Source organism: Artemia sp. Qi Xiang Cuo, chromosome 4 (assembly GCF_049724085.1).
Source record: "Artemia sp. Qi Xiang Cuo chromosome 4, ASM4972408v1, whole genome shotgun sequence".
Classification (NCBI taxonomy): domain Eukaryota; kingdom Metazoa; phylum Arthropoda; class Branchiopoda; order Anostraca; family Artemiidae; genus Artemia; species Artemia sp. Qi Xiang Cuo.
This window is the reverse complement of record NC_142797.1, coordinates 39,392,220-39,419,107: the sequence shown is the minus strand read 5'-3', so window position 1 is coordinate 39,419,107 and position 26,888 is coordinate 39,392,220. Positions and strand designations below refer to the sequence as shown.

General features: G+C 35.8%; 1 protein-coding gene across 2 annotated transcripts in view; it reads right to left on the bottom strand.

Moving 5' to 3' along the window:
* The window catches only part of LOC148953099 (facilitated trehalose transporter Tret1-2 homolog), a 209,486-nt gene that overhangs the window by 82,299 nt on the left and 100,299 nt on the right, over positions 1-26,888 (bottom strand). Inside the window, exon 1 of one of the 2 annotated variants that reach the window (XM_089088299.1) lies at positions 3,856-3,947. The exons of the other annotated variant lie outside the window; for it this stretch is intronic. The gene's annotated coding sequence lies outside the window, so the exon portion shown is untranslated. Of the gene's footprint in view, positions 1-3,855; positions 3,948-26,888 lie in introns of those variants that run through there. 2 annotated transcript variants of the gene reach the window in all.

Here is a 26,888-nt window from a genome sequence, read left to right as displayed (position 1 = left end):
TATTCAATGCCCATATATGGACTCCCCCTGTAGTATTACATCTCCCCCTAATGACTATTTTAAACAAAATAGCTATCTAAAAATTTTGACGGTGTCTTTAGGCAAAGGAGAGTGGGGAGAGGGGTGGCTGGTTACCATTTGATAACTTTTTGCTCTTAAAAAAGAGCTAGAAGTTTCAATTTCCAATCGAATGAGCCCCCTCCAAAGTTAATATGACCACTCCTTCCAGAAAACCCTTATATGTTAACAATGGGCAACTTAAATAAGTTACTACTCTTGCCCCAGGAGCTAAGCGATTATTTTTCTCTACAATATCAAAGTAAGAATAAACAACTTGCATAAGTCACAACCCTTACCCTTACGACCTTCCCCTTCCATTAAACCTGATATGCCCCTGGGAAATAAGTTACAACCCTTGACCCCAGGCTTTGTGGGGTTGTGTAAACCCCAGAGGCATTTTTGTATAATACGTAGGCTCTTTTGAACAACATGACTATTTCAAAGTTTTAATCAAATTCATTTGGGGAAAAAGGGCGTGGGCTAGTTGCCCTCCGATCATTTTTTTACTCTTAAAAATGGAACGAGAGCATTCAAGTTCCAATCAAATGAGCCCCGTCCAAATTTTATACAACCATCCCTTCCACAAAAACCTTATATACCACCGGCCGTAACTTTCAACACGTGCCCCCGGATTCTAGGGAGTTTTGTTGACCCCGGAGTTTTTGTTATCTGATCTTTGAATTATTTTGAATAAAATGCCTAGCACAAAATTTTGACCGGAGGCATTTGGGGCAAAGAAGGCGTGGGGGGCAGATGCCCTCCAATCACTTTTCACTCTTAAAAGGGCACTAGAACGTTCAATATCTAGTCAAATAAAGCCCCTTCTGAAGTTTATATCATCACCCCTTCTATAAAAATCTTATGTGGCCCCGGTGCATAACTTTCAACATGTGCCTCAGGGCTCTGGGGGTTCTGCGGACCCCAGAGTTTTTGCTATCTGATCTTCGAACTATTTTGAACAAAATGGATATCATAAGACTTTGATCGGTTGCACTTGGGGAAAAGAAGGCCAGGGGAGGTTGCACTCAGATCACTTTTCACTCTTAAAAAGGGCAGTAAAACTTCCGATTTCCAATCGAAGGAGCCCCTCCAAAGTTTATACGATCACCCCTTTCATATGAAGTGCCTCTAGAGGATAAAATAAACATTTATGCCTCATAGCCCTTACTATAGGCAATGCCAAAGCGTTGCCTCTGAAACTGATGAATCATAGGGCAGAATTTAGACTGTAGATCTATTCATGAAAGTGTCATTAATAGCTAAACAGTTTTCAGAGTTAGAATAAAGCTGAAATAGTCAACTGCAATTTTGAAATTTTCGATGCTGACTACATTTAAAAAGAGAATGAGCCCATCAAAGGAGTGACTTTGACACAAGTGGCACCAACACACTAAAATGTAGGGGGAGAGGCACATGTTTTTTGAAGATCTCGGGGGGGGGGGGGGGAATTTGTTTTCTTTTCAGTGAAAGTGCCAAAAAAGTCTTTCTCAATCAAAGTACCAAAAAAGTTACTTCTCAAAATTTGGGGGGGGGGGGAGGAAGGTAAATTTGTACTCGTTGACACCTACATCTACACGAAACATACTAATAAAATAAAAATCGTACCATTAGATTCCTTATTTTAGGCTCTTTCTAAAAATTGTGGTTGATTTTCTGATAAACACACCCCCCTTCCCACCACCCTTACTTATAGGGTACTTATCTGTTAGTTGATATACACTCGAGAATTTGGATCTACAGATACGGGGTTGAAATAACTGAGACGCTTGGAATATAGATATGACATATATAATTTGGGTTGTATATTTGCACATTACGGTGGGGGGTTAAGTATAGCAGGGCCTTGTTAGTATGGGTTATGGTATAAGGAAATAATGGTATTTCCTTGTTAGCTAGTACACACTTAAGAACTGAAGTTAGGTTAATCATAATGAAATATACCAAAATATGATTAAAATGTAATAGTTTAGTAACAAAATTATGAAAACTACAACAAAGAATTATGGAAGGGGGGCTGTCCACAACGCATTATATTAAATACGTAGCCTAAACTAACCTAACCTAACATAACCAAAACACAAAGTGAATATTTCATTAAAATATAGCTGCAATATAGTTTCAAACCGGGCCGAAGCTAATTGTCTGGTATAAAGGTTGTGGAAACCGGTTATTGTTCATGTTCGCAATACAAATTCTCGAGCGTGTACTAGCTAACAAGGAAGTACCCATGAAACTCTTAAGAGTGTGTAAAGACTCAAGAGCCTTAATAATATCCTGGGAAGATATTTTAAAGCACCTAGCTCCACTTCTTCTCCCTCCAAATGGCACTGACCTTAGACAACTTTTAACAAACTTTCATAGCCTCATGAGCCTTTCAAAGGCCTCACACCTTTGCTCTATCCTAATTTATAAGGTTTCAAACATCTGTAATAGGTAGTTCTTAAATTAAGAAAAAACACCTGATCCGGCTTAAAATTCGACTAAAATAACAGGAATTACATTAAAGCCAGAAGAATAGAAATTGAAAAGTCAAATGAATGCAAAACTGTGTTTTAAGGATTCACATTGGGAATATCCTATAAGCAATTTTCTAGGCCCTAGAAATAATAAAAGGGTGGATATAGTAGATCGGGTAGACCTATATCTATTCTGGGTATATATTTTGCCCTAGATTCATTCCTGAGAGTTGCATTCACTTAACTCAACTACTTTCTAAAATAGCAAGAAGCCATTAAACTAGATTTTTACGCATATTTCCTTTAGCTCAGGTAAATCACTACAAAGTCAAGTTTAGCGGGGCTAATGCCCCCACCCCCCTGGTTCTGCCATGGCTTGACACCTTTAGCCTTCATCATCTCCCGGCAATATCCTATAATTGGGCTATTGAGAAGCAAATATGTTCAAACACGATTCTTGGTAAATTTTTCGTTACTCATATTGTTGAATTACGAATTAAGTAAACATACGACTCGATGCCTTTTTTATGCTCTTTCCAAATAAAATAACCATTTTTGTCGGAAATGAATTTTAGCCCCAGTCCTATATATACCAAATATATACCAATTCAGGGTATATATTTGCACATTAGGGGGTGGGGGTAAATTTTATTTCTGATGTAAGAGAGAGGTAATTTTAAACTTCCCCCCCCCATCCCCTTAATGTGTAAATATATACCCTGAATTGGTATATATAGGGGCGGGGTTAAAATTCATTTCCGACAAAAATGATTATTATATTTGGACAGAGCATAAAAAAAGACATCAACTGGTATGTTTTTTTTATTCATAAGTCAATAATATGACTAACGAAAAATTTACCCAATTCTTACTTTATAATATGCAGAAAACCGTAGTTAGCGTATTTGAAGGCGCTTCAACTATACATTACCCCCAACGCCCATAATGTGCAAATATGCTGGAAAAATGGCTCAAATGATATAGTTCTGATGCATTTTGCTATGCGTCACTCTTTTTTTTAACCCAGGTACCCAAAACTCAAAAAACCGCTGATATGCAGTCAAACGCTGACGAACTCAAGAAACAGAAAAACACATTGGAAAGATACAATTTGGGCTATATATTTGAACATTTGGGGAACGATTAGAGCATAATTGAAGCACTTATAAAATGTGTTAACTACAATTTTTCTGCGAAATAAGTGGTAAAATTTGTTTTCTTAACCTGTTTTTTTCTCAATAGTCCTAACTCTAGGATAATACCCCAATTCCTTGATTGAAGTATGACTTTTTGATGACCAAATTACCACTGGAATAATGCAATAAAACTAATTTCTTACTGTGTTGAGTAGAGTTGAATTTCCGAATTTTTAACACTAAAACACTTTCTCCAACTATTTTTACTTAAAGTTTACCAACTCATGCTTTTTCCATTCATCGAGACAAAAAACTACTGATGCAAAACCAGATTGACCAAAGTATTTTATTTGGACTGCCTTGTAGCTGTCAATTGAAAAATCCGACTCAGCAATGAGATGACGCAGCGATTAACAGGGCTCATGCAGGACAAGCTGGTTTTTCGACAAATAAGCCTTAAAAAGTTTTCAAAGAAAAGTAAAAGGCCATATTAAAGCCTAAAACGAGCAGATCACATAACAAGGTTACACCCAAAATGAACAAAACTGCCACCATTAATAGTGGTGTTAGTGGTATCACAATCTCTAACGAAAAGTGTGTCATTTACGCTTTAATAAAAACAAAAACATTGCAAACGACTTTACATTAAACCAATCAGAACCAAATAATTTTTGGCCTGTTGTCGGGTAGAGTCGGATCTAGTGAGGCAAGAAAGGGCAAACACCCTGGGTAGCCCGCCGGGCGTGGGGCAAAACAAACTAAAGATTAAAACTATAAAAAAATAGCTTCCTGAAAAGATATAATTTAACATTAGAAATTATCTAAATTGTAATACCCGAGTGTCTTATAAGGCATAGTTACTCATTTTTGTAGCTTCTGGCCTTTCCCTCCTGTTTTGCTTTAAGGGTTCATTTGTGCATTGAGATGATAGAGTGATGTCAAGGGTGTGGTTGTCTGCTGCCAGCTAGGTAGCTAACCTAGGCCGGTAATTAATAAGCTACGTAGGTAATTATGCAAGTTGAAATTATCATTGCCTGAGGAGGGGATGTTGAACTAAACAAAAAAATCTACATGCGAGTACTATTACCGCTTGCTACTAATATTTCTACTGCTATTAAAAATACCACTCCTATTGCTCTTATTATTATTTCTGCTACTATGCTTACTACTACTGCTAATCCTAAGGGTATTACCTAAATTTTCAGAGAACGGTAAGGGCGATAATGAACTGAGTAAAAATACACCGTGTACATCTGGGCTATCTACTAACAACTTAGTAATGTACCAGCAACGTCTTAGACAGTAATGAGGGCGTTTCAGGCACGAAGCCCCCTACCTACCCTGACGGGGTTCCAGGTACGATGGCGCCCAACCCCGGGAGGAGATTCCAGGTACAATGGAACCCTAGCCCGGGAGCGTTTCAGGTTATACCGTTGCCTCCCATCCCCTCCATACCTACTACCATCACTCCCCAATGTTGCCATCTTTTCCAATATAGGATACTGCCGGTCATTCGATGCCTACGTTGATACTTCAATCATCCCATGCCTAAATTGATACTACCGGTCATTTCATGCCGACGCTTATACTACTGGTGATTTCACGCCTACATGGGTTCTACCGTTCATCCCATACCTATATTGATACTACCGGCCATCCCATATTTGTAGTTATTATAGGTACTATGACCACTCCTATTTTAATCCATAACACATCCTGACGTCCATTCCAATCTGCAGCCATTACAGGTAATATGGCGCCATTTCCTAGGACCAAAGTATAAACACATACACAAACAAGTACTGACAAAACCTATCCTCTCCACACAAAAAAAGTGACCCTTTGTCCGCGTCTCCGGAGACGATTTCATGCCTATGCGAAATTGGTGACTAAATCACAAGTTCCGTAGGTGATTATGCTTGTTCCGTAAAAGCAGTATTAAATTTAATTTATTGGCTCGGAGCGATTAAGTAGAACAACATTTTCCTTCGAGAGGCGCCGAGGTACGCGCGGTCACTTTTGGAGAGTTTTGAATGTACTTGTTCAGTAGATGATTATACTTTGCCTAGGTTCATACAAATACAAGCGTACCAATGGTGTCCTCGTCTAGGTGTATTTTACTTACAGCTCATTGGATGTTAGTCCAGTTTCCTTCACTGAGTGGATATAAGCCGGAATTTCAAATGTATTTTATAATAGTAAGAAATTAGAGCTAGGAGAGACATAAAAGCGTGAATATATCTGTTTCTTTAAGTTTTGTTTGACAAAACATACTTTACTAACAAAAATGAGTTGTTTGTTTGCATTGTCGGAAGTTGATAGTGACGTTGGCAGCACTTTCACTGAAAAGAAAACAAATTGTCCCCCCCCAACCCTTGATCTTGAAAAAACATTTGCCTCTCCCCCTACATTTTAGTGTGTTGGTGCCACTTGTGTCAAGGTCACTCCTTTGATGGGCTCATTCTCTTTTTAAATGTAGTCAGCATCATAATTTTTTAAATTGCAGTTGACTATTTCAGCTTTATTCTGACTCTGAAAACTGTTTAGCTATAGATAAGATAAGATAAGATAAGATTTATTGCAAAAAGCCTGTGGGCCATAGCAACACATAATACAATCTATATCATAAATAGTATCAGGCTATTCAAATCATAAAAATAGTAACAGGCTATCCCTTCAAACATAATTCCATATGTTGAGTCCCTAAACAAAGAAACTTGCACAACTGTTTAATAACAGATGCATTTCTCTCAGCCATCCGCTCAATTAACTTATATTTGCTCCCACGCACTGATCCAAGACATTGATTCCGAAACTCAGACAGCTCTTCACACTTGAATACAAAATAAAATAAATTCTCATTCACCAATCCATACATTAGGCAAAAATAAGGGCCAACCGCCAGCCTAAGCTTTCCCAAAAATTTCCTTCACTCACCTAAATCCAAACTATACCCTCTAACCCACAAGAAGTTCTTCAATTTCTCTCTATTCAAACCAAATTAAAAATAAACCTCCTCCCCCCAACAGTTCTTGGCTTGGGAGTCAAACCTCAAAGACAAAGATTGGTCCTTATGAGCTTGCCACTCGATTTCTTGGTCCTTTAGGGTTCGCTGAACTTCCTTCCATACTGACACGGTTTCATCCATATGGCCTTTTCCTTCATTCCACATCTCTGAAAGTTCACAAAGGTCCAGTATTTTCTTAACCTGAGTTGACCATGAATCATGTCTACCATCCTTCAAGCTCTCCAAATAAGCTGCCTTAAGAAGCCGAACTCTAGGTAGCCTAATTATCTTCTCCCAGAATTTTACCATTCTAACCAATCTAACACTCCTTAAAGAAAAAAGCCCCAAATCTCCTTTTCGTACCACTGAACTTAATGAATCCTTCAAGCCTAGAATTCTGTTAAAATATCTTAGCTGAACTATTTTTTGCTTCGCTGCTTTAGCAAAACCCCAAACCTCAGAGCCCCAATGTAGACTAGAAGCTACCTTTGTCTGGAAAACTCTTTTCTGGATGTCAGCCTCATGTCAGCTAGCTGATTTAAATTACTTCTCAAAAGCATATTTATTGGCCTATTACCCCTTAAATTACAATCTTCTACATGCCTAGACATCCCCCTTAAAGCATTAAACTTGACACCCAAATAAACAAATTCATCATTTGCCTCTAAAACCTGTCCTCCAAAATTAAAAGAACCTCTGCATCAACATTTCCTTTACTCTTAACTACGAATACTACTGATTTACTACTGTTCAAGTCTAACTCCTTGTTTTTTAAAGAATTTTTTATAATATCTAATTGCCTCAGAGGTTCTTTCTGCAATCCGCTTCTAGAGCAATATCAACCACTATTAACATGCATGATAACCTAAGCCGCTCCAATGATAAGGAAGGGGCTTCTTTATTTTTCATAAACCTATCTAAATCATTAGAAAATCAAGAGAAAAGGTTAGGATATAATGTACATCCTGGTTTCACACCCACGTGATATATGACCAGCCTAGAAAAATTTCCCATAACCTTCACAGAAAATTTCACCTTCCGATACATATCTGCTATTATTGCTACAAAACAAGACGGCAAGCCTATTTCTAACAGACTTTTAATTAAGAACATCCTATTTACCGAGTCAAAAGCACTTTTCGAGTCTAAAAAGGCTATGAATAGCCGACTAGTTTTTCTTCTAGTATATTTTCTTCTCAGTGTATTCAAAGTAAAATATGGTCAACAATGCTGAATGTCGATCTGAATCCAGCTTGTATCGGGCTAAGTACTTCCTCCTTATCTAACTAGTCTTTTAGCCTAAATTCCAGAACCATACAAAACGATTTACTTACCACATCCCCCATAAAGATAGACCTAAAGTTTTCGTGGAACTTCCTATTACCTTTTTTAAAAGGAGACACTGCTACAGAATGTTCCTCTAGCGAAGCCAACAAGCTTTTCCTATTACAAATGAGAAAACTTCAGCCAACATGGGTATTAAAGTTGTCCTTCCTAACTTCAGAACCTTTGTAAATATACCATCTGTTCCTGGACAAGAATTTCCATTCATCCTTTTCAACTGATCCCAAATTTCTTGTTGAAATACAGGCCTAATTAAATCATAATCATTCTGCCAAAAAGGATATGTTGCCGTCCCTAGACCTGGCTCCCTAACCTCTGATACATTTGGCTCATTGACCCTAACATATTCTGACTCTCTATTCTCAAAATAATCTGGCCACGTCTCAACTGCTGGGACGTCACCTCTTATTCCCGTGCCCTGGATTGAACATTTAACAACTGACCAAAACTCTCTTGAATTATTCACACTATAAGCTCTCTTAATTTCCTCATTAATTTTCATATGCCTCTCTCTCTTTTTAACTCTTTTAGCCCTATTATAATCTGACCTTAGTTTCCTATATTCAGCTAACCTGCGCAAATTCGTTTCCTGGTCCAATGGGTATGTGGCTTAAAGTACCCTGAAAACCCTAATCACCTCTCCCCTTTTTTGACTACATTCCTTATCAAGAAAACCCTCATTATTTCTGGCCGGATGTTTTTTATCCTGAGATAAAGGCTTGATTCTCTCATAATTATATCCTTAAGTTCCGAAATAATTTTGTGAAATCCAGCAGGTGCTAGAAAATTCAAAATTAAGCGATGGTTAATCTAAAAGTCCTCACTTTCTAGTTATGTTATAACCAATTTTCCTTTCTCCTTGGCTATCGAAACTGCTTTACGAACCGTTTACTTGCATGGATACCTGTTCGTTCACCTTTCGGACTGTCGAATACACGCTCTCAGCATAATAATCACTGGCAGATGGTCAGATCCAACCAACTCTAGGACCCTGAGGTCGACCGCCCGGGGCCAAAGAGAAAAACTAAATAAAATATAATCAATTAAACTCGGGCTAGACCCACTATAACACGTAAAATCATCCACACAAAACTCTCCCCCCAATCTTCTATTTATAATTAGTAACCTTTCCTTTTCACAAAAATCTATAAAATTCCTTCCCCATCTATTTAATTTCCGAGACCTATCCTTACTTTTCCTAATAGGGAAAACATACTCACATTCGTAGTAAGTCATATAAAGGTTTCACCAGTGATTGCGTAATATGCCTTACCACGGGCCAGGCATCTATATATTTGAACCCTACACCTGTGGCATAGATATGTGTGTAGGTTTTCAACTAATTGGGTTACCAGGGTCATTTGCAAAGAGGTAGCATTTATATGGAAGCTATAGTAATTTGAAATATCATATGGAATTTACTTGAAGGTATATACTTTGCGTACGTGCCCGTACCAGACAGGTTGGGTATAATCTGTTCTGATTCAAGTTTTTTCTGACACAATTAACTGAATTTCTATTTCATGATATACAAGTTGTTTTTTTTAGGTTAGATCCGTGTCGGAAAAACCAGTGTATCTTTTTAGTTTTCTTTACAATTCATATTAGTAAGAGAATTGAATTCAAAGAGAATAGTTTTTATTTGCAAGGATATTAGTAGAGGAAAAAAATGAGTGGTGCATTTACATTATTGGAGATTAATGATGGAGCTAGCAACAGTGATGTAATTACTTCTTTAGTTTACGAGATTTGCGAATTTTTTGCGAAGAGGTATTAGTGTAAAGGTATTGCGATGGTTAAGAATGCCTCATGGGTAATTAAAGAATGGGGTGCTTACATCAGATACTTAATAGATTTGACGCTTACAAGAGACATTGCTAGAGTCAAATATATTTGGTGTTGGTGTTATTATGACCCTCCAAGTCCCCTGGGGAAAGGGCTGCACAGTGTATCGGTATCGGACGTATTATTTTTGGGCGTATTGGTATCTTAGGTATCTATACAGATTTTTAGTAGCTCGTATAAAAGATATTACTCATATCTACGTTCTTCCTATAAATTCAACCATCAGCAACTTCAAAACGGCACTAAAAACGGCACTTTTGGTGCAATGTCTCAAGTGGAAAATCTGGGGCTAGTGGACTACCAGCACTTTTAGATTGAAGTTTAATGTGTCATTCGAAAGCTAATGTTCGTATCTACATGATGTTTATCATTTCTACCATCACTTAAAACAATACTTTTGATGTCACTTCTTAAGTAGATTAAATAAAAAAAACAAGTTTTTTTAAATTAAAGCAAGGGACGAGGGTAAAACTTAAACCGAACAGAAATTATTCCGTATATGAACGGGGCTGTCCCCCTCCTCACCGCCACGCTCTTTACGCTAAAGTTTTTTATTGTTTAAAAAAAAAAGAGTCATGAGACAGAAAACCTTTTGATTAAAAAGTATGGTGTTGTGGATGGGAAAGTCCCTTTCATATACAGATTAATTTCTGTTCGTTGTAAGTTTTAACGTCGTTCCTCACTTTAAGTTAAAAAAAAAATTGTTTTTCTTTATTTAATTTTTGAACGTTTTGAATTAATGCAGGTTTTTATTTTGGCTCACCGTGCATGAATAATTAAAACAAAATTGGCATATTAATTTCACTTTTATTTGGTTAAATGGCTTCCTCGGAACTTGTTTAATTTCATTTACGAACGTTTTTATTAGTAATAAATATACGTAACTTACGAATTAACTTACGTAATGAACTTATATATTTATAGATTTTTAATACGTATATTAGGGGGTTCGCCCCAAGTCAATATCTTGCTCTTTAAGCTAAAGTTCGAGTTTTTTTCCAATTCTTTAAAAATTACCCCTTAATCACAAAGGCCGTTAATTAGAATAAATAGCTCTTATGAAAGTACTAAAAAATCTTTGGCTTAAAGAGCGAGGTATTGACTAGGACCCGTACCAAACAGGTTGGGTATAATCTTTTCTGGTTCAAGTTTTTTCTGACACAATTAACTGAATTTCTATTTCATGATATACAAGTTGTTTTTTTTTAGGTTAAATCCGTCTCGGAAAAACCAGTGTATCTTTTTAGTTTTCTTTACAATTCATATTAGTAAGAGAATTGAATTCAAAGAGAATAGTTTTTATTTGCAAGGATATTAGTAGAGGAAAAAAAATGAGTGGTGCATTTACATTATTGGAGATTAATGATGGAGCTAGCAACAGTGATGTAATTACTTCTTTAGTTTACGAGATTTGCGAATGTTTTGCGAAGAGGTATTAGCGTAAAGGTATTGCGATGGTTAAGAATGCCTCACGGGTAATTAAAGAATGGGGTGCTTACATCAGATACTTAATAGATTTGACGATTACAAGAGACATTGCTAGAGTCAAATATATTTGGTGTTGGTGATATTATGACCCTCCAAGTCCCCTGGGGAAAGGGCTGCACAGTGTATCGGTATCGGACGTATTATTTTTGGGCGTATTGGTATCGCAGGTATCTATACAGATTTTTAGTAGCTCGTATAAAAGATATTACTCATATCTACGTTCTTCCTATAAATTCAACCATCAGCAACTTCAAAACGGCACTAAAAACGGCACTTTTGGTGCAATGTCTCAAGTGGAACAGATGGGGCTAGTGGACTACCAGCACTTTTAGATTGACGTTTAATGGCTCATTCGAAAGCTAATGCTCGTATCTACGTGATGTTTATCATTTCTACCATCAATTAAAAAAATAATTTGGATTTAAATTATTAATTATATTAAATAAAAAAAAAACCAGTTTTTTTATAAACTAAAGCAAGGAACGACAGTAAAACTTAAACCGAACAGAAATTATTCCGTATATGAATAGCTTTACTTTAATTTTTCCAAGGTAAAAAAAATGCAAAGAAACGTACCAAAACTTTTTTTTTGTCAAAACTGTTCATGAACCTTCTTTTTCAATTTAAAAAAAATATATATTTATCAACTTTTCGTGTTTGATACTATGGAATTGAATGCCTAACGCCCTCCGTTAATATTCTGAATAAGTACGAATTAAATTGCGTTATTTTTTCAACTTTTGGGGGTTTGATATTAAAGGGGTAGTACCCTCCCGTAAGCTAAATAGTTTGAAAACTGAAAATGATTTTTATATTATAGAATGCTATTGATCAATCATCGGAGCTTCTTCTTTGTGATGCTAGCACCGATTCTACAGATTGTATTATGGAAGTTCATTACACTGAGGATGGGCTATCATATACTTCAGATGATTTGGTGAGGAGGGGGCCTTCGGGTCGGCTCTGTGTTGAAGATGACGAGCAGTTATATTATGACATGCCCCCACTGGTGAATATAGTGATAGTAGAAAATAGTGCTGATGATGATGATGTTCAAGTAATTGAGTCTGACATTGTGTATTTAAAGAGTATTATAAATATTGATTTAACCAATAAATAAAGGATTAGAATAATGATTTTATTTAAATAGCATGGACAAAAAAAAATGAAATGGATGATTTCTTAAGAAGAAGAAATACATTACATAGCTAACTTCTATGATTTTTCATCTTTTGATAGAAAACTTGGATGTGGACTTATAACCCCCCCCCCCACCCCTGCTATCAGAAGTGGAGGAGTGAAGGGGCTCTGAGTCTTCCCCTTGAGGCAGATTCTGAGTATTTTCGGTTTTCCCTCCAAAATTGACCCCCTCCCTCTCCTGTCCCCTCAGAAATGGAGGATGACCCCCTCCCTCTCCGGCCCCTCAGACCACTTAATGATTCGACTTGTAAGAAAGAACTGAACACACCTCACTCCATTTTTATACATTATACACCTTTAATAAATCAAATGATATTAACATTTTAATTACTAAACATCAATATATGTATATTAAACTAACAATGCACATTCACTTGTATTTTTCAGTAAAGTGCAAATTTTGTTCTGGCCTTGGGAACGCATAGGGGTTTTGCGCCCAACTTATGTTAATTTCTGCTCGTTTTGAGTTTGACTCGGTTAATTATTGTAATTTCTGTTCATTTTGGGTTTCATTTATTTATCGATGTTGATTTGTGGCATTTTCACGATTGGTATATTATTTGATGTTATTTTTGATAATTTTTTTTTTAATGGAGTTATTTACTTTTATTTTAAAAATTTATTTTTTGTAAAAATTGTTTTTTTTTTTTTTTTTTCTAATTAAGAATTAAAATCCTTTTTTTGGAACAAATTATTTTTTTTCGAGGAATGTCACCTTTTTAATTAAAACCAGAAAGCGTTTCAAAAAAATTCTTCCCTGGATTTGCCATAAATTTGCTGCTAACGCTGAATAACCAAGTAAGCAAATATATCGAAGAAAAGAAGACGCCTGTAAGGGTATTTCAGTCCTTTACGCACATGTAAAGGAACCAAAAGCTTCCCCCAAAAGAGAATTTTCTAAAACAGTGCACATTTCAACTGGACTCAGAAAAACTACGCTTTAATAGCATGAATCGTGCTTCAAAAACTCCGGCTTGCTACAGGATTAATTAAAAATAGGACAATAGCCCAATAAGTTTTATCAAATAGTTCATAGTGTTAAATTGTAATGAAGGAGCGACTTAGCCCAATTGTAACCAAAACTCAAAAATGGAATTTTGATAACAATTGACAAGAATTGGGTTTTTTATGCAGATTGCAAATATATAAATTTCATTACGTTTAATATCATGCCATCAAATGCTCCAAGCCTCAGAAGAAAAATAGGGATTTTGAAAACAGGGAGCCTGATTTTCGAAAAAGGGGGAAACACCCCCCAAAAAGTCAATAAATCTGAATGTAAAGATCAATTACATAATTAAATAAATAAAAAAAAAAACTTGCGAATATTTTCATTCTAACTTAACTTGTAGGAAATAATCAAGTCAAACTCAAAACGAGCAAATCCCCTATGTCTTCCCAATTTAATTTTCTTTCATATGAATACTTTTCATTTTAAACTTAAAATACGCTAAATTCTTGATTTTCATTCTAACTTAACTTGTAGGAAATAATCGAGTCAAACTCAAAACGAGCAGAAATTAACATAAGTTGGGTGCAAAATCCCCTTTTCAATTGCGAATTTTCTTTAAAAATTTGGAAAAAAACCAATTAGCTGGGATGCCAAATGGATACTTTTAGTGGCTTTTGGACACTTTTTTTACTTTGAAGGACACAGGGACACTATTGAGTCAAAAAAGGCAACTTTTTGAAAAAAAAAGGACACTTTTTTTGGACATTTTCCAAAATCAAAACCAAATAGCTTTATTTTCTTCTTTTTTTTGACTGCTTTTAATTTGTACTTTACTTTTAGGCTTTGGTAACGGCTTAAACACATACACACACAAATACATATAAATACACACACACAAACACACACCCACAAAAACAAACAATAAAACACACAAACCCACAAACACACACACAAAACCAAACAGAAAAACAAAACCAAAAAAAAAAAAACCAAACCACACAAAAACACACACACACACACACAACAACACACACACACACACACACACAGATACGAAACACCCACAGTTGAAAGGATCAGTTGAAAAGGATGAATGGAAATTCTTGTCCAGGAACAGATGGTATATCTACGACAGATCTGCGGTTAGAGAGGGTAACTTTAATACCCATGCTAGCTGAAATTTTCTCATTTGTAACAGGGAAAGCTTATTGGCTTCGCTCAAAGAACATTCCTGTAGCAGTGTCTCTTTTTAAGAAAGGTAATAGGAAGTTTGTGTGTGTGTGTGTGTGTGTGTGTGTGTGTGTGTGTGTGTGTGTGTGTGTGTGTGTGTGTGTGTGTGTGTGTGTGTGTGTGTGTTTGTGTGTGTGTGTGTGTGTGTGTGTGTAAGCCGTTACCAAAGCCTAAAAGTAAAGTACAAATTAAAAGCAGTAAAAAAAAAGAAGAAAATAAAGCTATTTGGTTTTGATTTTGGAAAATGTCCAAAAAAAGTGTCCTTTTTTTCAAAAAGTTGCCTTTTTTGACTCAATAGTGTCCCTGTGTCCTTCAAAGTAAAAAAAGTGTCCAAAAGCCACTAAAAGTATCCATTTGGCATCCCAGCTAATTGGTTTTTTTTCCAAATTTTTAAAGAAAATTCGCAATTTAAAAGGGGATTTTGCACCCAACTTATGATAATTTCTGTTCGTTTTGAGTTTGACTCGATTATTTCCTACAAGTTAAGTTAGAATGAAAATCAAGAATTTAGCGTATTTTAAGTTTAAAATGAAAAGTATTCACATGAAAGAAAATTAAATTGGGAAGACATAGGGGATTTGCTCGTTTTGAGTTTGACTCGATTATTTCCTACAAGTTAAGTTAGAATGAAAATATTCGCAAGTTTTTTTTTATTTATTTATTTAATTATGTAATTGATCTTTACATTCAGATTTATTGACTTTTTCGGGGGTGTTTCCCCCTTTTTCGAAAGTCAGGCTCCCTGTTTTCAAAATCCCTTTTTCTTCTGAGGCTTGGAGCATTTGATGGCATGATATTAAACGTAATGAAATTTATATATTTGCAATCTGCATAAAAAATCCAATTCTTGTCAATTGTTATCAAAATTCCATTTTTGAGTTTTGGTTACAATTGGGCTAAGTCGCTCCTTCATTACAATTTAACACTATGAACTATTTGATAAAACTTATTGGGCTAATGTCCTATTTTTAATTAATCCTGTAGCAAGCCGGAGTTTTTGAAGCACGATTCATGCTATTAAAGCTTAGTATTTCTGAGTCCAGTTAAAATGTTCACTATTTTAAGAAATTCTCTTTTTGGGGAAACTTTTGGTTCGTTTATGTGCATGTAAAGAACTGAGATACCCTTACAGGCTTCTTTTATTCGATATATTTGCTTACTCGGTTATTCAGTGTAAGCAGCGAGTTTATGGCAAATCCAGGGAAGAATTTTTTTGAAACGCTTTCTGGGTTTCATTACAAGGGTGACATTCCTCGCAAAAACATAAGTTGTTCCCACAAAAGGATTTTCGTTCTTAATTAGAAAAAAAAACACTTTTTCCACAAAATAAGTTTTTCAAAGAAAAGTAAAGAACTCCATTAAACAAAAAATTAGCAAAAATAACATCAAATAATCTGCCAATCGTGAAACTGCCACAAATCAACATCGATAAATAAATGAAACCCAAAATGAACAGAAATTACAATAATTAACCGAGTCAAACTCAAAACGAGCAGAAATTAACATAAGTTGGGCGCGAAACCCCTATGCCTTCCCAAGGCCAGAACAAAATTTGCACTTAACTGAAAAATACAAGTGAATGTGCATTGTTAGTTTAATATACATATATTGATATTTAGTAATTAAAATGTTAATATCATTTGATTTATTAAAGGTGTATAATGTATAAAAATGGAGTGATGTGTGTTCAGTTCTTTCTTACAATTCGAATCATTAAGTGTTCTGAGGGGCAGGAGAGGGAGGGGGTCATCCTCCATTTCTGAGGGGACAGGAGAGGGAGGGGGTCAATTTTGGAGGGAAAACCGAAAATACTCAGAATCTGCCACAAGGGGAAGACTCAGAGCCCCTTCACTCCTCCACTTCTGAGAGCAGGGGTGGGGGGGGGGTTATAAGTCCACATCCAAGTTTTCTATCAAAAGATGAAAAATCATAGAAGTTAGCTATGTAATGTATTTCTTCTTCTTAAGAAATCATTCATTTCATTTTTTTTGTCCATGCTATTGAAATAAAATCATTATTCTAATCCTTTATTTATTGGTTAAATCAATATTTATAATACTCTTTAAATACACAATGTCAGGCTCAATTACTTGAACATCATCATCATCAGCACTATTTTCTACTATCACTATATTCACCAGTGGGGGCATGTCATAATATAACCGTTCGTCATCTTCAACACAGAGCCGACCCGAAGGCCCCCTCCTCACCAAATCATCTGAAGTATATGATAGCCCATCCTCAGTGTAATGAACTTCCATAATACAATCTGTAGAATCGGTGCTAGCATCACAAAGAAGAAGATCCGATGATTGATCAATAGCATTCTATAATATAAAAATCACTTTCAGTTTTCAAACTATTTAGCTTACGGGAGGGTACTACCACTTTAATATCAAACCCCCAAAAGTTGAAAAAATAACGCAATTTAATTCTTACTTATTCATAATATTAAAGGAGGGCGTTAGGCATTCAATTCCATATCATCAAACACTAAAAGTTGATAATTATATATTTTTTTTAAATTGAAAAAGAACGTTCATGAACAGTTTTGACAAAAAAAAGTTTTGGTACGTTTCTTTGCATTTTTTTTACCTTGGAAAAATTAAAGTAAAGCTATTCATATACGGAATAATTTCTGTTCGGTTTAAGTTTTACCGTCGTTCCTTGATTTAATTTAAAAAAAAAACATGTTTTTTTTTATTTAATCTACTTAAGAAGTTACATAAAAAGTATTTTTTTAATTGATGGTAGAAATAATAAAAATAACGTAGATACGAGCATTTGCTTTCGAATGAGCCATTAAACGTCAATCTAAAAGTGCTGGTAGTCCACTAGCCCCAGCTTTTCCACTTGAGACATTGCACCAAAAGTGCCGTTTTTAGTGCCGTTTTGAAGTTGCTGATGGTTGAATTTATAGGAAGAACGTAGATATGAGTAATATCTTTTATACGAGCTACTAAAAATCTGTATAGATACCTTCGATACCAATACGCCCAAAAATAATACGTCCGATACCGATACACTGTGCAGCCCTTTCCCCAGGGGACTTGGAGGGTCATAATATCACCAACACCAAATATATTTTACTCTAGCAATGTCTCTTGTAAGCGTCAAATCTATTAAGTATCTGATGTAAGCACCCCATTCTTTAATTACCCGTGAGACATTCTTAACCATCGCAATACCTTTACGCTAATACCTCTTCGCAAAAAATTCGCAAATCTCGTAAACTAAAGAAGTAATTACATCACTGTTGCTAGCTCCATCATTAATCTCCAATAATGTAAATGCACCACTCATTTTTTTCCTCTACTAATATCCTTGCAAATAAAAACTATTCTCTTTGATATCAATTCTCTTACTAATATGAATTGTAAAGAAAACTAAAAAGATACACCGGTTTTTCCGAGACGGATTTAACATAAAAAAAAACTTGTATATCATGAAATAGAAATTCAGTTAATTGTGTCAGAAAAAACTGAAACCAGAATAGATTATACCCAACCTGTTTGGTACGGGCCCTAGTCAATACCTCGCTCTTTAAGCCAAAGATTTTTTAGTACTTTCATAAGAGCTATTTATTCTAATTAACGGTCTTTGTGATTAAGGGGTAATTTTTACAGAATTGGAATAGAATTCGAACTTTAGCTTAAAAAGCAAGGTAATGCCTAGGGGTGAACCCCCTAATATACGTATTAAAAATCTATAAATATAGAAGTTCATTACGTAAGTTAATTCGTAAGTTAAGTATATTTATTACTAATAAAAACGTTCGTAAATGAAATTAAACAAGTTCCGAGGAAGCCATTTAACCAAATAAAAGTGAAATTAATATGCCAATTTTGTTTTAATTATTCATGCACGGTTAGACAAAATAAAAACCTGAATTAATTTAAAAACTTTAAAAAATTAAATAGATAAAAAAAATTTTTTTTTTTAACTTAAAGTAAGGAATGACGCTAAAACTTAAAACGAACAGAAATTATTATCTAAATGAAAGGGGCTGTCCCATCCTCAACACCGCGCTTTTTACGCAAAAGTTTGACTTTGTCACGACTCTTTTTTTTTAAACAATAAAAAACTTTAGCGTAACGCGCGCGGCGTTGAGGAGGGGGACAGCCCCTTTCATATACGGAATAATTTCTGTTCGGTTTAAGTTTTACCGTCGTTCCTTGCTTTAATTTAAAAAAAACTTGTTTTTTTTTATTTAATCTACTTAATAAGTGACATCAAAAGTATTGTTTTAAGTGATGGTAGAAATGATAAACATCACGTAGAAACGAGCATTAGCTTTCGAATGAGCCATTAAACGTCAATCTGAAAGTGCTGGTAGTCCACTAGCCCCAGCTTTTCCACTTGAGACATTGCACCAAAAGTGCCGTTTTTAGTGCCGTTTTGAAGTCGCTGATGGTTGAATTTATAGGAAGAACGTAGATATGAGTAATATCTTTTATACGAGCTACTAAAAATCTGTATAGATACCTACGATACCAATACGCCCAAAAATAATACGCCCGATACCGATACAATGTGCAGCCCTTTCCCCAGGGGACTTGGAGGGTCATAATATCACCAACACCAAATATATTTGACTCTAGCAATGTCTCTTGTAAGCGTCAAATCTATTAAGTATCTGATGTAAGCACCCCATTCTTTAATTACCCATGAGGCATTCTTAACCATCGCAGTACCTTTACGCTAATACCTCTTCGCAAAAAATTTGCAAATCTCGTAAACTAAAGAAGTAATTACATCACTGTTGCTAGCTCCATCATTAATCTCCAATAATGTAAATGCACCACTCATTTTTTTCCTCTACTAATATCCTTGCAAATAAAAACTATTCTCTTTGAATTCAATTCTCTTACTAATATGAATTGTAAAGAAAACTAAAAAGATACACCGGTTTTTCCGACACGGATCTAACCTAAAAAAAAAACTTGTATATCATGATATAGAAATTCAGTTAATTGTGTCAGAAAAAACTTGAATCAGAACAGATTATACCAAACCTGTCTGGTACGGGCGCGTACGCAAAGTATATACCTTCAAGCAAATTCCATATGATATCTCAAATTACTATAGCTTCCATAGAAATGCTACCTCTTTGCAAATGACCCTGGTAACCCAATTACTTGAAAACCTACACACATATCTATGCAACAGGTGTAGGGTTCAAATATATAGATGCCTGGCCCGTGGTAAGGCATATTACGCAATCACTGGTGAAACCTTTATATGACTTACTACTCACATTCATTCTCCAAACAAACATTCTGACCTGGTTCATTTACAAGTGGTTCACCAGCCTGCAACTCGGCCTCTTCACTAGTATATGCATTGAAGTCCCCTAGAAAAATAAAATTACGGCAAGGGTACATTCTTTTATACAACTGAGTTTCACTTTCAATCAAGTCCCAAGCATCTTTCCGTCTGTAAGAGATATTCTTCGTATGCAAATCCACAACACACAACAAGGAGAACATTTATAACTGATAATGATAACTATAATAAAATTTAAGGCTCGCTTTCTAGTCTACGAAAAAAATTAAAAGAACCCTTCCTTACAAGCACGGACATTTCTTCATAGTATCTGCCATTTGCCGAGACTTTTCTACGACACTCAAAAACATCAAAGTCTTCATACGACGAAAATTCATCTAGAGAATTCCACGTCTCGACAAGGCAAACAACATCCCACCTTTCACAACCGGCTGATGTACTTGACTCTAATAGATTTTCTGACTTTTCCCTCCTATAACCTTGCAAATTCGAAATTACGAAACTTAAACACGATTCACTTTGGCCTTTTATTCCCTATTTTGGCAATTTCGACTGGTTCCCAGGCACTCCTATATCCTCCCAACTAGGCTGCCCCTGATAAAAAACCGGAGCTTTCACTATCTGGCGGGACCCAAATGATTCGTAATCCTGAATCGTCTCCGTTTCTCGAGCACTTTTTTTTGCGCCTTTATCCTGCTCCAAAGGGCTAATGTTCTTATTATTTCTTTTGCCTCGTCTCACACTGCTGAGCTAAATCCACCGCAGGTTCTTGGCTAAAGGGAGGATAATACTGCCCACAAATAAAAGCAGCCTGGTCCCCATCTTCTGCACTAAATACAGAAGCAGCACTTCCAAAACTCTGGCAACTAGCAGCCAAATTTACCGATCCGCTTCTCTCACGCGTAATAATCTGATTAATCTGATTTGCACGAGCGTAAGATGTACCAGGTTCTTTAGAATCAACATTAGGGCTAGCCACCTCAACACTCTGTATGAAGCTTTTACGACGTGACTCAAATGCTTTTACTCAATCTATTGATATATTATTTGAAAAAAAGCAGAATAATATCGTGGATATACTTTTGAAAACTTTGCCATAGATTCTATGTAGATGACTCTCTTTTTTAAAACAGGTAACGTAACGTCAAAAAGTTACTCCTCTGTCTCTCTCCTATCCCCCCTCTGAATTTTTCGAAAAGCGGATCAGTTTCTTTTTAGCTGTGAGAGAGTTGACACCGAAAACCAAAAAAGTTCTTTACGTGTCCACTATGTATGTATAGTCTTGGCAGTTGGTCATCATGTGAGAATTGTACAATTATTGATGAGTATAATGAAAAGTTTAAATTATGCAATCCGTGTAAATTACATAGAGGATATGCAGTACAAATTAAAGGCTGTAATTCATGCCTTTAAGAGATTTGTGACTCTCACCCTAGAGGGCAGCTATGCTCCAATTGTCACTATGACAAATGTGATCAGTGGGAGAATACTTATCCTGGTACGATTGGAAATAACCCTAAACGAGATTTTAGTTTTTTTCTACGAGATTAGTATCATGGTGGTTTTAAATTATTTTGGGAGGAAGAATCAGCTCTACGATTCAATTGTTGAGCAAACAAGACAATTTTGTTTCTACGTCATCTTTGTGACAACACTGGCTATTATTACTATAAACTTAGTGATTTTTATTTGGCAGTTACCGAATGTGATTCGCCACTTGAAAACACTGTATGTGAGATTGCTTCAAATAGACAAATTGGAACACGTGAATTTCACAATATGAATGCAAATAGTATCATTGACTATACAAAGAGATATAATAAGAGTGAAGTTACATTGTAATGCAGAAAATGATACCTGACTTTGAAGCCAATCAAGATCAATATACAGTGAATTCTAATGATCTACCAACATTAGTAGGTTTCGACAGCTACCCATAGACACCGAATAAGAATAAATCTAAACTGTAGAATAAAGACATTGCTGTTGTGTATATGCATTTTTTTTATTAATAAACGAATTCACATACATTTTTAAAGCACTTTACTGGTAAAACACTAAAATCAATATTATACGGGTCTGAGAGGGTATTTTCCACCATAAAGTCGTTCAGACGTGGATTGTCTATGTAAATGTTGAGAAACTGCTTGTAAGTGTAACCGCGACATCTGAAGACGAAATATAGTAGCACATGGAAACTGCAAGTTTTAGTCGTTAGACTCTGCCCTCTCTTTCGATTTTGAACAATAGTTTCCCCACTGCTTTCAATTTAGTTGTTGATGTGTGGAGTGTAGAATGTATAGGGTAGGCCGAGAGAATCAAAAAATTTAATCGTCTTCATTGTTTGAAAGATACACTGCCAATGGTCGGTATTCACAGTCGACGGACTGCTATTAACAATGAGCAGGGTATTGTTGGCACTTTGACTTTTTCCAAGGATGTCCGATAGTAGACAATAGGATCTGTATTTCGACATGTAGGTGTCCATATTAAATACACTGATTATTTGACTGCTGTTCATGATCCAAGGTCTAGTAGAACACTGCCTTCGGGAGTGATTTCCAAATAGGTTTCAAATTGATTTAACGAGATTAGTGCGATAATCTCGGGTAATGGGTCGGCAAATATACACTCTAAACGCACACTACCCGTTCGTACTATACTCATATCTTGAGTGCCAGACTGGTCTAGTACAATGGTACCGTGTATTTTAGCGAACATTTCTTCAGATAAACCATTTTCAAATAGTTGTGAGTCATGACCTAGGGTTTGCATTGTCAACTCACACAATGTCCTATAGGATTTATCAAAAGATAGATTGTAGAGTGGGATTCCATTTAATTTGCATACAACAGATGAAACGTCTCAAATTTATGTGGGCAGCCAGTCCACGATCCTATTGCACTAGCGCTTTTTACAAATGCCAATGCTAATTTTGATGGAATTTCACCATTTATAAAGGATAAGTCATGGAAGGTGCGTGAGCCTGTGGCAATATGACGGTAACTGGGGATTGTAGGAGGAACAAGTTGTTTAATATTATTTCCACTGGCTCTCAGTTTTTCCACTGCCAAAGCAACAGAACTCATAACCTGCTGCTTTCGTATATGTAGTATTGCCGAGGTGAGAGAGAGAGAGAGTTACATCAGGATTGGAAGGAAGTTCATATCGTAAAATGAAATTGGATGGAGCAAGGGTCAATTTTACATCCACTTTAATATTTGGTGGTAGCTATTAGGGTATATTAAATATCTCATGATATATTTTTCATCTATATGTAATTCACTAGTTGTAGCATTTTTAAGTGCATCTGTACTATTAGTATCAGTAATATATTCATATCCACTGGAGGTGCCTATCAATTCCTTGTATTATTTGTATGTCATCAACATGAAGTATATATAGTCTTTATAATTCTAGAGGTTGCTCCTGGTGCTCACCAAAGTGTCATTTATGTAGTTACTGATCTGACGAATTAAATGATGTAATATACAGTTTTCGTGCGATATTCCTTCGTTAAAAACTGGCGTTCGATTGTCGGATTTCTTGACTATCACATGTAAATCTATAAATGTCGAAGACATGTCCATAAAGTAGTCCTCATTGGAATAAATTTGAAAGTGGATATTATCGGAGAGCGGTTGTTGTGGATAAAATTGTTCATAGTATCCATGTTTTACACTCACATAAACATTTTCTGCCTTGAAAATATTTATGATTGAAGGATGGGAATCCTTATGCGGTAGATATGTCATTTTTAAGTCTATGAAATGAAATCCAGTTTCGATATAAAAATTTTCTTCCTGGGGCTTCTTCTTTTACTAGTGCTTATTGAACTTGTCATCTTTTTCCTTATTTTCATTGACAGGGGTGATCGTTTCTGACCTGAGTAGAGACTGATGAGTGGTGCACTGTTTCTCGACCTTTTTAAACCTTTTCCATTTTGTGGAGATTTCAATTGCTCGCCAAAGGTTCACACACTGGACCTAAGATTGTCCGAAGCACTTTTTTTAAATCCTTGACAGAGCCCCAATCGTATAGTGTAGAGGATGCAAAATCTGTCACAGCCGGTACAATATATTTTGTAGCCAGAGGTAGTGAAGAGCGAAACAGCTTAGTAAACCAACTGCCAAGACCATAGCCAGACATTGATGAACGACCTTTGTAATAGTCCATTCCATTGCCCAGTTGTCTTGGGCCAAGAGTATTAACATAGAAGTCAATATCAGGACAAACCAATACCACTTTTCTATTAGACATCTTGTTTTTGAACGCTGACAACGATGGGTCGAAAATGGCATGTAATCACAGTCAAACCTTTTGATATTTCTAGAGGATCACCTAATTCAGTTCTTAGTGTTAACTGGCCGAGTTCCAAATAGGAAGTGTTTACGGGATATACTGAAGTTGCTTTATATTGTAATGATGAATATGATCTTGATTGGTTTTTCGTTCAAGAACTCGTAAGAGGGGAACATTGCTATTGCCAACTCTGGATGTTTCAACAAATGAAGCATAAAGAAATATACAAGTGTCCTTGGAGAAGGCAGGCGGGTAGTCAGCCAAAATAACATTAGTGTTTCCGGCAATTTTACAATTGATTATATTAAGTTTAAAGCCAAGAATATCTTTTAGATTATCATTAAGAATAACCTTTTCATTGGCAATTGGGGAACTAATGTAGGTATTCCCAACTTCCTTCGAATAGTTGAAAGGAAAGACTCCTTTTTTACCAGCTGAAACTTTTTTATTGTTAGTAGGACACAAATCATTCATAGAACTCAGTTCCTCGTATGGTAATTCAGGATATGGATAATCCAACCAGATCATCATTTGAATTTTATGTTGTTCGCTATCGGGTGGTGGCGGCCAAACATAGGGTTTAATTTTTATATCATATTTGCGATCTTTTCTCAGGATATCATAGGTATCTTTGAAAATGCAGTCGACAAGAGCCACTTCATACGTGTTGTCGTATCCGAAAATGGGAGAGAGTTTCCTCCAAAAATCACTTATTTTATTCAAATCAATGTAGAGAGGGTCGGAGATATTGGACATGAATGTCACATGGAAATCAATTGGCACTGTTAATGGCTTCAGCTGCAACCCAAGAATCAAAATCAGAATTGTATTCTAGCCAACGAAAAAGCAACTGTCTCTTGTCCTTGGGAGTATGGCTTTTTAATATCTTTTCAATTTGATAAATTTCACTACTGTTTCTAACTTTTTGTAGTTCATAATCATAAAAAACTCCGAGAAGCTCGTCATCTTTGGTGTCTCGCAGACGATGTGTTGTGGGACCGGTGCCTAGGCTTTTGGAAACTTTAGAAAGTTCCGTGCTCCATTAGTAATTCCCGTTTTCGAAAACATTGGTGGTTCTTTTAATTCAAACAGTGTCTCCAACATTGGTTTTTTTCTCAATTTTTTTTTCACTGGAATATTGTTTAAGAAAAGTGTCAAACCTATTTTCACTGCAATGAACTTCCTGAGGGCTAACAGTTGACTGTGATCGATGAGGTCGTAGGTTATATATTTGCATGATTTTATCTAAATATGAATAAAAGCAGCAGTATTTTCAATTTACGATATCTCGAAATTAATAGACAAATCGTTCTTATCAATCGTTCAACCAATGCAGCCTTTATCGGACTATGACTATAATAGAGCTTTGTATTATATTTCAAAGTAACCTTTTGCACACGTGGATTAACAAATTCACCACGGTGATCACTTTGAATTTTCCTATAGTTATCATGTTCAAGAAGACTTTCTAAAGCCTGAGCAACTTCAACACCTCTCTTTGATCGCAATGGAATGGCACATGCATAGCGATTAAAGACACTGATTGCCACTATAATATATTTGTAAGGTGTATTGTGACATCTTTGAATCTCATCTAGAGTTAAAAAATCTGTATGCATTATATGCAGTGGGAAAAGGCTTTAATTTGTCTACATTGTTTGCCACGAAGCCTACGATTAGGATGCAGAGTGTAACTTGGTTCATTTTCTAGATACTCTTTTGCATTTTTTAATGTGCTGCCACCTACGTCAGAAACAACTTTAGAAGTTGTTGTGGGGGAACTTATACTTCCCACTTCACCAATATTTTTATAGACATGTTTTAAAACGTCATCCATTTTGAATTCAAACACGTAGTGTAATGCCCACTACCCTTTTGCACACTGGAGGGTGGTGCTTGTGACGGTCAGTTGATATCAATACGTCTTGAGGAGGTATTTTGAGGAGATATATTGAGGAGATATTTCCTGTTTGGGGGAGGAGATCAGTGACATTGACGGCGACGGTGGCGGGTCTCTTACGATAAGATCTGTGTTTGTCCACACGACACAGTGCATCTTGAAGTAAAACTAGATTTTTATCATCGGCAATATTTTCATCATTAATGAATTTGCTTAGATTGTCCTCAAAGTCTTCATCTGGTGAAAGGACAAGTTCTATTGAAGTCAACTTATAGGGATTAGTAATCTAGAGAAAACTATTTACAAGTCCTGCGCTTATTGGTAGTAAAAGTGTAAAAAAGCTACCACCCGCTTGAAGGGGACGTTTTCTTTTAAAATCTTTTCCTTTGTTTTTACAAGCCAAGGCACGTACAGTGGAACGATGTTGATTTGTCTGTTGTCTAACACCTTCTGGCAAGTGTACATTGCCCTCAGTTAAATTTAGACAAAGTTAAGATATTAGATTTATAAATTCTTTGTCAACACCATGTTTGAGTATGACCTTCCTGAGTGGGGGTTTTTAAGTGCTTAGAACGGAAAATAATTGTATGTTTTCGTGTATTTTCTTCAGTGTCATGATTGCAACTAATAGCCCTTTCTACTGTTCGCCGGAAGATGTACAGTAATTTCTTTGTCAAAAATA